The sequence below is a fragment of the Neopelma chrysocephalum genome, unplaced genomic scaffold, assembly GCF_003984885.1.
Source record: "Neopelma chrysocephalum unplaced genomic scaffold, ASM398488v2 Primary Assembly neopelma1_119, whole genome shotgun sequence".
NCBI lineage: Eukaryota > Metazoa > Chordata > Aves > Passeriformes > Pipridae > Neopelma > Neopelma chrysocephalum.
The window spans coordinates 5,079,134-5,093,935 of record NW_020897781.1 but is presented as its reverse complement, the minus strand read 5'-3'; the positions used below and the strand labels follow the sequence as shown (position 1 = coordinate 5,093,935).

The following is a 14,802-nucleotide window of genomic DNA, read 5'->3' as shown; positions in this document are numbered from 1 at the left end:
GGACTCCTCTGCAGCTTCACACAGTGCCAGAGGCATCTTGGCCTGGGCAGTGAAGGGGAAGAGAAGGATGAGATCTGTTATACAGTTAGGAATGGGATTCTGCAAGATGCCTCTATCAGGAGACAGGTGATATGGCAGAAGGTTAGAGATTTAGGTGGGTTGAAAAATACTGGGACTCATTATTTTCCTGAGCATCCCTCCCACAATTTCCTCTCCTTAAATTTCCCTTCACTCCCTGCCTCAGTGGGAAATACCACTCAGTTGCAGAGCCCACAGCTCAGGAGTTGCATGAGAAGCTTTGAAGTCCTGTGAAGGTAAGACTATTTATTGTCTTACACCATCATCTTGAAGAAATGGGTAGTTTACCTTCTTGAACATACTCATTCACAGTAAAGAGGATAGTGGAAAAATCCTGTGGGTGAAGATCTAGAAGTAAATCAGAGAAAGTACCTTTCTATTCTGTTCATATTTTGGAAAGTGCTCCCATTAAAATTACTACATTTCAGAAAAACTATGCAAATTCTATGAAAAAATATAGATTAGTCATAGAGAAAAAAAAAAAAGAAACTCTTTCGGGTCTAATGGCCTAAAATTTCAGCTTTGTAGTAGTAAGCTTTAACAGAACTTATATTTCCATGACATTTTGTTGTAAATTCCAATGGGGAGGAGGGAGGAAATTTAGAACAAAGATTCTCTGTAGTCCTTGCTTTGTGAGAAAAGATGTGAAGCCTGAGAATTTTGCAGTGAGAGTGACTCCAAGCCAGCCTGGGTGGACACTGTCAGGAATTCCTGTTCATCTAAAGGGATGCTGCTCCCATGCTCTCTCCAGCAAAAGGCTGGAAAGGCACCAATCGCTGCCAGCCCAGGACAGGATGAAAGCCCAGAGCAGAAATCTCTGAGCTGGGTTTGAAGAGTTAATTCCTGCAGTCTGGGCACACTTGCCTGAACTCTGGTCATCTGAGGGCCTGGTTTTGGGTGCACTCCAGGTGGCCAAGAGCCAGGGTTCAAGCAGAACCTTGCTGAAGTCATTCGAGTCTGTGCGAGTTCCACCTCGTCTGGGTGCCTATTTCGGGGTCATGAGCTCTTTTCCAGTAAGAGAATGACCAGCAGAGAATTGCTCATGGTGCCAAGTCAGCAAATAACTGGGTGTAGTTCACAGATGTGAGAAAACTGAGACCTGTCCTCCACAAAATCAGTTGAAAATCCTGAGAGGTTCATCTTCATCAACAACATCCTTCTTCCTTCGTGGGGCCTATGGCAGAATTAGGGACCTGTGGCAGAATTTTGGCTGCTCAAAAGAGATCTCCAGGCCATCTGTGGAAAGCAGGTGATGATCTGTAAACCAGGAGAGAGGCTGGATTTTTTCCCAGTGAGGGTAGATTTCTTCTCCTGAGATTTTTCATGTATCAGAAATATTTAGGCATAAATGTGAATTTATGACAACAAAGACAAATTCTAAGTATTTCTGCTGAACTCACAGCAGCATGTACACATAAGAATGGGCCCTAATACAGATGTCTATCCCGTTTTTCCCTACAGCTCCTTTAGCTGGGAGACCCTTCATATGCTCTGTATTGGAGGACTAAGTGCTGAGTTACACATGGTGTGAGGAAACTACAAATCTTGGAAGATAAAGTCAGGCTGATTCATACAACGAAATGGGAACAAGAAACATGGGACTTAAAGCTCTCACCATACAGTTCATGTATCATGCCTTAGTTTGGGAGACTTCTTCAAAGACCAACAAATGGTTTTTGTAGTCCCTGCAGTCCCTCCAAAATATTTCAGTTAATCCAAACCCCATTTTTCTCTCCCAAAAAAGAGGTTTTTCATTAAGCTCCAGATAGAACATCATTCCTACCTTAGGAAATCAATGCTGATATTGAAGACAAAATGAAATACAACACTATTCTGTAGTGAACGGGAATCTTCCCTTTATGAAGCTTCTGGTTATCTCCTACTGAATCCAGTGGAGACTCTCATGGCAACAATTTGGGTAAGAGAGCTGGGGGATTTTTTTCACAGAAAAAAAACACCCCTGCAGTTGATTGCCCTAAAGGGCAACAACTCTAAAAGTGTTCTCAAGAAATACATGGCCACGGAGGTATTCCTTCACAGTTTTACTTAACTTGAAGTACCCTTTTAAAAATATTTGTTAATACTTATTTGGTTCTTATTCTGATAAGAACCTGTGTCAGTACCACCCTGGCGAGGGCACAGCGTGGGCCTCACATTGGCATTTAGTTTAGTCTGGGGTTGGACCATCCAAAACCTGCTTGAACCTCTTGAGAGAACATTTCAAGGACAATTTTAGGCAGATTTTTAATCACAAGGGGGGAAAAAACCCAAAGTATTTGAATTATTTATCCCCGACAGTGTATTTTTAGAGGGAAGAAGTTAAAATAAACTTTATCTGTAGGAAGCCTAAGCAGGATTGAAACCCTCTCCATCCATTTGGAGTCCTGTTAATAAGCCATCCAGACAGAGGGAGCATTCTTCTGGAAAGCCCGTTTGGCACAGCAGCCTGCAGCAAGAGCTGAGCAGGCAAATCCCACGGCAGGGGAGAGACAGCACTTTTTGACCCAAACAATGTCTAGACAGCCTGAAAACAGATAAATTAACAGGCAAGCAGCAGCAGCATCACCCAGCAGCAGAGCGGTGGATATTTGTCACCTCAGTGATGGGTTAAATGAAGATTCAAGGTCCTGGTACAGTCTTTATGAAACACAATGTACTCCAGCTGTCTCCCTCCCTCCTCCTGAGCTATTTACCGTGTTAACAGCTCCATGCAGAAGGTTCACATCCACTGCCATAGGACACATTTCCCATCTTTTACAGACTGCCCTAATGAGGCAGCAGGATCAGAACAAATTAGTGACAGAATTCCCCCATCCCCTCGCTCACGGAGAAGGAACAAACGTCCTTTCCTCCCTGCACACCCTGCAGACTCTGAACCTGGAGCAGAGCACAGCAGTTCATGGCAGATGAGAGGGGCTGGTTCAGCCCGACGCTGTAACAATATTTGTTAATGCAATTCCTTGTCGAGGATGCTGCGTTTGCTCCACAGCCCGGCCCTCCTGGTGGAGACAGCACATGGTTTGCTATATATAGTGGGGCTGGAAAAATAACTTCCGCTACTAAAACGAGCACAAATAGTTTCAGATGACACTTTGGGTAGAGAAGATTTGTGATTTCATTCACTGTGTTTACTGAAAATTATGCGCACACAAATTACCTTAATGAGATGCAAACCTTGTCGTCTGCATTTAGTGCACCAGGATAAAAAAGCTGGTGGCTGCAATGATAGTACATTTAACATACAGAAAATAAATAGTTTGTTACATCAATGCTGTCAAAATGAAACAAGCCAAACTGTGATTAAAGCAGTTATCATTAAACCAGAGGCTGACTTCCAGAGCTGTTGTGAAAACAGCAAAAGAGCAATTTTCCTAAGTGCATTTCAAGTGATTGAGTAAAAATTGAACTTATGGTAGACTATGTTATAGAATACTACTTAAAGTGTTTGGATGATGATACTTCATAACACAGAAGCCTTCACGCAGCACAGTTTTAGTACTTTTTTGTTGCTAAGCTCGAAAGCATATTAAAGATTGAGAGACTTTCTGTGTGTGAGACTCAGCCCCACCACTCTCAAAGATGACAGCAAAGGGAGTTTTGTCTGTGTGAGGCTCCTTGCGCACAGAGAGGGATGGAAGAGAGGGAGGCAGAACTTATATCACACAAGATGCATGTCTTGGCTCCTGCCAAGCGATATTCTGTGCACCTTCAGTATGGCAGAAGCTGTAAACATGTTGTGTAATCACATAACTGGGCTGTGACCCATTTGTTACCAGCATAGGAAAAATACATCAAAGTCACAGATAGTCTCTTCAGACAGGCCTCAACAGAGACCCATCTGGTAATAACCCCAGACTGTGAAGTGTGGATGATTTACAGAGGAGTTAAGGAACCCTTCTTTTTATATAGATATAAATCCCTGTTTAAACTCTGAACTGATCAACTATGACGCACCAGGAAGACATAAGGACAAATAACGCATTGTTTTAGGAACAGCAGAGAATTGAGTGGTGTGTAAGAAGATATTGCAGCCATATTGGAGCCACACATAGTGCTGGGTATCCCTGAAGATCAGGGAATCCTAGAATGGCCTGGGTTGGAAGAGACCTTAAAAATCACCCCCATGGGCAGGAACACCTTCCACTAGATCAGGCTGCTCAGGGTCCCTTCCCTTTCCCAAAGCTCTTTTGGATTTGGGAGGATGCATTACTGTTGGTAGGTACCTTCTGTAGTCTAGACTTATAAGTTCTTACTCTTGTTACACTGCTCCACTGGAAGGTTTATAAGTCACACTACTTGTCAAAGTTATGAGGATGCTGAATCATTTTTATTAGGCATCAAAGTCTCCCCTCACCTTTCATTTCTTTAACTGAAAGCTTCATTAGATTGCAAAATGGCACCTCTGTGCTCAGACAGGGCTGTGGGCAAATCAGGTTCTTTCCTTTGTTAAATCTGATTGATTTACTTCACATATAAAATGAGCAGTAAATGTTCAAGTTCTAAAAAGTTATTTAACAAGTGTCTGAGTGGAATGAAAATAGCTTTCTAAAATAGTGCAAATACTTATCATAAGCATATTAAAGAGACTTTTCATTTTCAGACGCTACCAAATGCCCATAAATTCTCAGATATTCAAGCAGTCAGGCACCTGAGGAAGCTTAGGATAACAATTAATTATGAGACACGCTGCTCAAGCAGCTCTTTGCAACTCTGAGTTCTGCAGCACTTTGGGAAGAGGGAAGGTACCATTCTGCTTATTTATAATAATAAATAATAATAATAATAATAATAAGAGGTAGATGAGGGGTGACTGGGGTGAGCTGGAATATTCCCTCAAGCCAAGGGAATGCTCCCTCCAGCCAAGCCAGTAGGCACATATTGGACATCACTGGACCTCCAGAAGAGTCTGGAAGGACTGTGGAGCCTGTTAGTAGACCCTTATTCAGGCAATCTGTCAGTGACATCACTCATTGTGTTCTTTTATTTATCCACTTGGCACTTTGTGCCTCATATAAGCTTGCTAAGATTAATGGGAAGAAAATCCCACTCCACACTGAGGCATCCATCTGTCCTCTGCAGGGGGCTGTCTCTCTTAGGACAAGCTCTGGAAGTTCTGCACCTTACCTTGATGGGTCTTGGAGCAGGGAGACCTTCACAAAAGCAGGAAGATGGGTGTGCACTTTGGGCTCAGCAGAGACCTGGAGGGAAGAGCAGAGAAGATTCATGGAGTTGCAGCTTGTAAATGAGCAGAATGTGTCAAACAGAAACTTAGAGAAAAAAGCAAAGCCTAGTTCCCATTTCATGTTAATTTTGCTACAGAAGGCTTGTCCAGCCTCAGAGTTACTGTGCTCATAACCAGTTTCTTTTCTAATTTCCATTGACTACATAATAGGAGAAGAAAAGCAAAACAAAAAGGAGAGAAGTGTGTCAGAGATGAGAGAGGATCGAAGAAAAGAGAAAAATTCAGCTGAGAGAAGGTGGCAGAGGACATCTAGGGATTATGCTCTGCAGGAAAAAAAAAAAAGCTAAGAGCAGAGACTTTCATAGCAACTGAAGGGGAAAATAATAAAAAAAAAAAAGGCACAACAAAAACCCTGTCTCCTGTGGTGAAACTTCAGTGAAATGCTATTAAGGATAAATCTTTTATTGTATTGTCCTGCAGGCAGTCTGGTAAAAACTGTATTCTCAGCATAAATGAACTCTCCCATTATAAAAAAGGAAAAAACGTCTGCTTTCAGGACTGGCTCCATGTAATGGCTGCTGAGATACCCACAAGGGGATATTTAGGAGCTGTAGCAAGGAGAAGTAGGTCCAGATATTTCCTGCTGAAATAAGGTCTTCTGACTGAGAAGACTCATCAGACGTGTTTGCCACCAGCTTCCCATGGGCTGGCAAAAGACTGCAGTTCACATAAAGGATTTAGCCCAGGGAGAGCTTTTAGTGAGGAAGTAACTCCCTTTGCTCTGTGATTTGTCAGGATGTCTTTTAATTGGGTCTTTGGCTGAGAGATAGGGAAAAACACCAGCCAAATGAGCCTTGGAGTTACAGCAAGGACAGATCTGACCCTCAAGCTGTGGAAGAGAGAGAAAGGGTTTCCCAAAGGAAAGGGGAAAGAAAAGCTTTTTAAAATGTTGGTCCAGAACGGGAAGTCTGCATTCCAAAGAGATGTAGTGAGCTCCTGATTTAGCCCATCTTCCCCAACAATGACCCCCCCAACAGCCAGGAGCCACCGGGACACCCTCTCCTGGAAGGGACACAAGTGGGACATGGACATGGGGGTGGAGACTCAGACAAACAGCACATGGGGCCAAAGGCAGGGCCACAAAGTCATCAAATCCCAGAACAAGATCCAGGAGGGGCTCTCAGGGGGTCATTTGCTCCAGTCAGGTTCCAGGCCAGCTCAGGGCTTTATTGAGCTGAGTTTTGACAACTGTGGGGAGTGGGTTTCAGTGCCCCTCTGGGAAGCCTGTTTGGGTGCTGCCCCATTCCCAGAGGGTGTGTCATCCCCATCCTCCAGGTTGCTGATGAAGATATCAAACAGCACAGACCCACAACAGACAACAACACCAGAAAATCCCTTTTTCCAGCTATCCAGTTAGTTTTAACCCTCACTGAAAAGCACTTCTTATAGTCTTGTGGTCAAACACATTTAATCACTTCATTCTAATTTCAAGCCCTTAAGAATTCATGACAAATATACACTTGTTTGTACCAGTTTATGCCTGTGTCCTATTTTATTTATCCTGTTTTCGCTGGGGAATATGAATTCAAGGCCTACTGCTGTCAGAAAGTGGCACTTCCAGCGTTCAAACAGCCCTCTTAATCACCCATTCCATCTTTTAAACACATTCTTCAAATTATAGGTTTTGGGCTCTCAGTCTTTGAACATGTGAGGAATTTACCTGAATGGGTTTTTACCCAACCCCTCACAGTTCCAAACCTTTCCATTATTTAGGTCAACGTAGCCTCACTCCCTCCTTCCACTGAGATAGAAGATCAATTTGCTCAGTACTATTTTTTAACATCTCATACCTCAGATACTATTGCTGTTGCTATATTGAGTAAAGAATTGCTTTATCTTTTCAAGGGAATAAAGACCACATTTAAAATCTCTAGTTTCTGACAAAAACTGCTTTGTGTTTGTGTGCATCATTCTTTCTTTACAGAACAGGCTGAGATCAGGACTGAAATCTCCCTGCAGTTGGAAGTGTCCATTCTCAAGTTTACACACAGTACTATGAGCTCACACATTTCTTTACATATGACATGGTCCTAAAACCTCCTTTGCTGATTATAAAATGTTTTTCTGATTGAAATTTTCCACGTAGGTTTTGCTTTTGGGGTTTTCCTTTTGCTTTTCTCTCTTGGACAATAAAAATCACTGCTGTTTCTATAGCCTGTTTAATTTTTAGGGGTGCAGCAGTGATTGCAAAGGAGGATGCTGGGTAAACTAGAATTCATAGTTTATCCCAAAGTAGGTTCCCTGCTGGAGGAATTTTTCTGTATTCAGTATGATTAATTCTGATGCCAGGGGGGATTCTTTGTACATTTCCTAAGGATAAATCCATGGGAATTGCAGTCACTTGCTTAAAGACGATTGTTCAAAGTGCAGAACCCTGGGAAAGAGGCCTAAAAGTAAAATATGATCAAAATTCTGCTGTACTTGTAGCCTGCAGAGATTTAGGGGTGCTGGATGTTTCAGAATCAGAGTTACAATAAAAAGAAACCTGTCTACTAACCCAAAATAAACTGGGACTGAGTAACACACAGTGGCAGGCACGGACTGGCAGTTATATGCTATAATTATATACAATTTCCTGCACAGAGAGGGATATTTCCAGGTAATTTCTGACTAGCCTTTAAAAACTGTATTTTGGGCATTAAAAAAACCTCAAATTTGATTTTAATGAACTTTAAAACCGTGTGACACAGCACAGTAAAGGCAAACTAAGTCCCACTCGGTGCAGCCTGTCAGGTGGAGCAGAGGAGAACACGTGGATGCAGAGGAATGTTGCTGCTCCCAGCCTGAACCTGGAAGCAGGAAAGTCAGTCTGTCACTTCAGCAATGCAGCTCCTGCTCACGTGGGCTGTGAGGAGCCCTGATAAGCAGAACCTGCAGCGTCTCAGTGTCATGATGCTCCACAAGAATAAAGATGCCACTTGTGCAGAGCCAGACGCTGCTCCCATCCTTGGGAACAGCTGGGACGCAGCAGACGCCAAATTCCCTGCGAAGGAAGAGCCTGTTAAAAGCCTGCAGAGGGGAAACAACAGCAAGGAATTACACTGGCTGTGCCTGTGTTAGCATTTTAGGCCGGGGCAGGAATGTGCTTTTAAAGCAAATCAAAGAGGAGGAAGCAACTGAAACCAAGGAACTTCTTCCAAGCCTCTGCTGGAATCGCTCTGTCCGGGGGATGTGCACGGTGGGGCTGAGAGGCTGTTCCTGTTCTGGGCAAGGAAACCTCTCTCAGCACAACATTCCAATCCCTAGCATTAGAGTTCTCTCTTCAAGATGTTCTGGAAGATCCAGTTTAAGCCAAAGAAGGCTTTCATTAGACGCTTGAGCAAGACAATGACATTGTTCAAGCATTTCCTGAACATTTGCAGAACGACCTGAGTGCACAAAATTAGAGACGGTTCATCCTCTCACTTGAAGGCTGTTTTCATGCCTTGTAAGCAGTACTTATATTTTTGTGTGAGGCTTTAATACCAACCTAGACTTGCAAGCATGTAAGTATAGAGATGTAAAACTCTGTAGGTGCATTGTTTAAATCCTGAGAGAATTTTAGATGAACGCACTGGTGCATTTCTGAATTTTCTGACAGTGTTTCGTGAACTGTACAAGACTCAAAGCCGTGCCCGAGGAGGGATTTCTCATGGCTTAAAATAGAGCAGAACAGGACTAAATGCACCAGGCTGGACAATCTGAGTTGGAATCTAGGGCAGCCCACCCAGCCCACCCGTGGGCCTGTGAGGTTACACTCCCCAGGCCATGCTCTCCATGAGCCTGTTTCTGCAACTGCATCCCAACTGCAGGGAGCTGGTTATGACTTCCAGGCTTTTCTTTCTCTCTCCTCTGCTTCTACTGAGCTTTCAGGTCTCAGTATTAGCCCTGATTATCTGTGATTCACCATGTGTCAGACACCCTGGGAAAAGGGGAGAGAGGAGACTGCTAGTTATGGTAGGAATAAAATATCGCTTTGATTTTTTATTTGCATTCCCATAAATTCTTTGCAAGTTTAATGCAATTCAGAGGGGGTAAAACACCTCTGCAGTATCACACCTAAGCTCAGAGTCTATAATCTGAAGCAGAGGGCTGGTGGCGACCAGAAGAAAGGTGCCAGAGACTGACTGAGAGTCAGAACAGGGACAAGATCAGGTGCCAGTGGTGCATCTGCAGCTTCCAGATGGATGTGGCAGGGAGAAGGGGAGCAGAGAAAAAAATCATAGTTCAATGTGAATTTCTGTTGCTCCTGTGGGATATGTAACCTCAAAGACCACACTTGTTCCCTCCAGCCAGTCATTATGCTGTGTTTTCTGTTCCCTTCCCTGCTGGGCATCCTTTGCAGAAAACCTTTTTCCAGAAGGCATAATTGGGCCTCAGCAGAACTGTGGAATACTTAGAGAGAGTATGAATACTTTTTGCCCCTTTCACAGTGGCCATACGTGGGAGAGTTTTTTCTCAGACGACTTTTAGGAAGCAGAGACCAGCTTTGCCATTGTGAGAAAAAAATACAAGCTTGTTTCTGGGAACTCCAGGTAACTTCGGTGATTGCTTCATGTGTTCACACAAGTTAGGGTTGAGCCATAATTGTAAAATCACTGGGAATCACATGCTAAATTTTAGGTAGATTTGTTACAATCAGTTATAAAGTACCCCTGCAATTTTCATTCTATTCCCTTCCCCTCTAAACCTTGTGAAAAAATCCCATCCTGCTTTCATGGCATATTTTGAGATGGCAGCTTTTCCTTGGTTTCTCTCATGTTTACCATGGAATTGTCATGGAAATATCTCAGTGTGGCCTGATGAAAGTGCAGATTGCTCAGCTGAATTCTTTACCAGGATGTGGTTCACAGACACCAGGAGGATGGGCAGCACTAAGGGACCGTTTATTCCAAGCCAGAGCTGTGCTCCAGTTAGTGAAGTTACCAGAATTTTACTGCTCCTACAGGTGGGAGAAGTTTACTCCCAGGGTGTTGGAATTACGGCTGAGAAATTATGGGAAAGTAAATTTCACATCTGAAAGAACTTAAGGCACAGAAACCAAACTGGCAACGTTCCTCTGACTCGATCCGCTCACAGAAAAACTTGTAGCTGCTTTCAAAGACACATTTGGTCCCTTCGTGCTAAAGCAGTGCCAGAGCACACATTACAGCCTTGGATTTACCCATAGCAACTGATGAATTCCCTATTAGGGAAAGAATCTTTTCAGCTCCATCAGAGTTAATTCATTGAAAAAAATCTGAGTTTAGATGGAAAACACAGGCTCAGATAGGTGGAATACCCTCTGGAAGTTAAGCAAGGGTATTTTTTTCCTCTTTACTTGCAGCTAAGGTGGATTAACAGAGGCATATGGAGAAGATCAAATATACCTTGAAATAATGGATGTATAAATCTGCAGACTAAATCTCTCTTGAGTACTGGACGAGAGAGAATATAAAAATGTGGAGATCATTTACTGAGGGGATATAACACTGCAAAGCCAGAGGGGTTCTAGGATCTTCAATATTTTATAAGAGGAAGCTTAAAGCTATTTTAATAAACCATTGAGGCCAGTTTTTAAAGAATGTAAATGTACAACTGTGCACACAATCTGCATATGCAAATCACCACAATTGGACAAGCAAATCAGATAATTGCATGCAAATATGCCTACTCACTCTGTGCCTGTGTCTACAATGGTAGTAACTGTGCATGCAAATTAGGTACACATTTTGTACACATAAAGGTGCAGCTTAAGTGGCATATGGCATGGAAATATGGCATATAATGTAACAAAAGAGGGAGAAGGAAATAGCAAGGGATAGAGTTAGCTGTAAATAATAACAGGGAGCGTACACAAACACACGCACAGGGATCTATAAACACCACATTAGGAAGAAGAAAATACACGGGACTTTTGAGTGCTTGAGGAACTGAAATGACACACGTTGTGTGGAGAAGGCATCTGTGCAAGACACAACAGCTTCCCAGGAGACCCAGAGCCCACTCCCAGCCCAGGCTGAGTGTGGCTTTTCAAAGCCACCCCAGTCTGTCCCTGGTTTGACCCAGTGACCCTCTCCTTGAGGAGAAGAGGGAGTTCGGTGTCTCTTAGACTCACATGGGCTGAAGACTCAGCTGCAAATGCTGCCAAATGAACATCAAAGGTGGTGGTGGTTTCTTGTGACACGTGGACAGATGTCTTCAAGGGAAAAGGCTTTATAACCCTCTAGTCTTTCAAAAGCATTGATTTTGCTTCAACTACGCTCTTTTTTGCTTTGAAGGTAACCAATGTAACACCCTGGCCTTTCTCCATTAGGCTCATTTGGATTCAACTGCACGACAGGGAGAGGGCTGGCAGACAGGATGGATGGATGGAGAGGAGGAAAAGATTCTAACCTCTCCTGTCCCCTTGAACTTAAAACCTATGTTATATTTTTAAAGCACTTAGACCTTTAACTTAATAGTTAGCAGGTTAATGAGATGCACAGACTGACATTTTATTTGAAATTTTCCAGGCAGAGAAAGACAAAGTGCTCAGCAGGAAGAGCAGACCGAGCTGTGATGGCAACAACCCCCTCAATCCCTCCAGGCTTCAGCATCTCAGATACAAAACAATGAGCACAAGTTGGAGAACAGAATAAAAGTGTTCATCAAATTTGGATTCAGTCCCTTTCATGTGTGTGATTCCACATTTGTGCCACACTCAAACAGCCACAACAGCAAAGATCCACTTGGTGCCTTCAGCACTGGGCTCATGGCACTCAGGGGTTTGAAGAGCTGTTTGGAGGCTCAGCCCAAAAAGGTCTTCATGGTTCAGAGACAAGCTGGGATGACAAGAATCAGTCTGGCCCATGAGCATCTGAGACACATGTCTGCACAGGGAACTCAGATGCAAGTGGACAGCCACCCAAAATCTCCTGTCTCCAGCTTTTTCCCTGATTTTGTTGTCTGGCTTTCCTTTGCACCTCAGAAAAGACAGGTTTTGCCCTTACCCACACAGCTCTGCAAATTCCCTGCTCAGCCCCACCACGGGGATCCTTCTGGCCATGCTGTTTCCTTCATGAACCCAACTGCCTGGGGGAAGCTCTAGAAAGTGGCCCTTCTGTGGGAAACACAGGTACTGAAAACAAGAGAATGGCTCTGTGAGCCAGTTAGGGATCTTCCCATCTCCTACATGAAAAAAGATTTCCCCCCCCCAAATCTCAGCCCTGTTTGGTCTTCTTTTATTGTTTAAATACCCTAATCTTCTAAAAAGCAGAGACAGAAACCATGGAGGTGTTTGTGTCATGTGCATAGTTGGCTCTGTCCATCTGCTGATCCACTGAAATGAGCAGCCCCTCCTCCAGGTGACCAATATCCTCGTTGTCTGTGGTTTTATTTCAGAGCAACACCGAGTTTTAAGGTTTTTAAGTCAGCTTTGGCCCAGGTTCAGAGCACATATTCTCCCTTACAATTTTGCATATCCTTACAAGCCGCAGCAACAGAAAGTTGGAGCTACTTCTCACCAGTGAGCTCATGCTCACACATCAGAACATTCACCTTCCAGTACATACCTAGGCTAAACTGATTTCACGTCCAAGAAAGAAGGAAACTCAGTGCCTAATGGATTTTACTAAACTCCAAGGTAGTTTGGAAGCACATTCTGCCATGCAGCATTAAACACTCCTGCAGCTGCACTCAGAGGAATGGGCGAGTGCGTGCAAAGCTCACAGACCAGGGCTTTTACCTCACTTCAGATTGCTGCCTGAGCCTTGGGGGCTTATCCCAGCACCCAGTGGAGTTAATGAGAGATTAGCCATCGGATTTAGGAAGACCTGAGTGAATTTGTACTATAAATCTGCTTACAGAAGCAGCTATGTGGGTAAAGATAGACATTTCCAAGCTAGAACAGGTTTATTTTACACCCCTCCCCCCCAAAAAAAAAGGCACAAAACTTTGTGAACAAACTGTTTCATTCTGATGAGATTTTGTGTCTGTTGGTGAATTCTCAAACCTATGCAAGGCATGCTGGGTGACTGATGGCCATGTGTGGCTTTGAAATACATCTTAAGAAACACGTTGGGCATCTTTGTCACAGACTTGTCTGCAGGAGCTGTGTCTCAGCTGACAAACTATACTTATTTCTTCCTGTCAAAAGTAACAGTCAGGAATTCAACTCATCTGAGCAACTACAGGTAGTAAGAATTCTACTTTTATAAAAATTAAAATAAAATCAGATAACCCAAAGACTTTTCCCAGCTTGTCCATCTCTCCCTGTCCGTGCACATTCCCACTCCCACATGCAAGTTTTATTATTTTTCCTCTTCTTCTCTTTATAGATGCAGACATTTTAGAGCAAATATTGTCTCTTTATGTATTCATAACCTCTAAAATAAGGGCATTCTGGTGTTTGGAGGTATATTCTTAAGGGAAATCATACCAAACCTCAGTGTTGGGACAGCCAGCAGAGTGACACCCTCCCTGCTCTGCTCGCTGCAGTTGGGCAGCCAGCCCAGGAGCCAGCACTGCCACCACAAGTGACAGCAGAGGACAAGTTTTGATTAGGAAGTGCCTTTTTAATTTTATTTTTTAATTTTTACAGGCTTTCCCACTCAGCTGGCTTCAATATCATTTACCCTCAGGTACTTTGGAAAGAAGCTGTAGCAATCTCAGGGTTGTCAGCAGTTGTTCTTGAGAATTCCTGAGGGACAGGGAAGGGGCAGAGTTCTGGCAGGAGACCAGCACAGCACCCACCGGAAAGCAGGAGATGAAGAACTGGGAAATTACTGTCTGGCAAAGAAATTTCAGCTTCTGGAAGGATTCAGAAACAAAAGAATGAAACCACTTGTAAACCCACAGAAGATAACAGGGAAATCAGTAAGCACAAACATCAGCTACTGGGAACAGATGATGTCAACCCAAGCTCAATTCTTTCCATGACAGGATTAAGGCTCAGGGATAGAGGAGAAACAACAGTTGTCATGGCTTGTTTTAAGCAAGTCTTTTGACTCTGACTCACAAGACATTCTTATAGGCAAGCTAAGAAATTTGATCTTCAAGTAACTCAGCAGTGGATGCAAGAGGCTGAAAAACTCCGCAAGAGAATATTTAGTAGGAAATCATTGTCAAATTGGAAGCATGTATTGAGTGGATACCCTGCAGGGCTGTTCTAGGTCTAGTTCCATTATTTCTGTCAGTGTCTTGGAGTGTGAAATAGGAAAATTGGCGGAAGACAGAAGGATAATAGAGACCTGTACATGATAAATTAGAGAAACAGAATGCTTGGCAGTAAAGCGAAAGGTATTGCTACAACTTCAATAACCAGAATCAGAAATAGTGGTACATAACAGCAGTGATTACAGCACCAACAATTTGGAGTGCCAGGGAAAGCAGCTGATATCAGAGGGGACAGGTAAGCAGTGAAGTCACCATGGCAGAAAGGAAGGCTCCCACTGAAGTACTCTTTCCATGCTTTAGAACATCCTAAAACTTGGGGCAGCCAGTGAGATAGCAGGAGAAAGTAATCACAATTAGTGTTCTTGAGG

The 14,802-nt window shown here is 43.4% G+C and overlaps 1 long non-coding RNA gene across 1 annotated transcript in view; it reads right to left on the bottom strand.

Moving 5' to 3' along the window:
- The window catches only part of LOC113974284, a 228,675-nt gene that overhangs the window by 60,193 nt on the left and 153,680 nt on the right, over positions 1 to 14,802 (bottom strand). Inside the window, exon 3 of the long non-coding RNA XR_003536513.1 lies at positions 5,203 to 5,276. This is a non-coding gene — a long non-coding RNA (uncharacterized LOC113974284). The remainder of the gene's footprint in view (positions 1 to 5,202; positions 5,277 to 14,802) is intronic.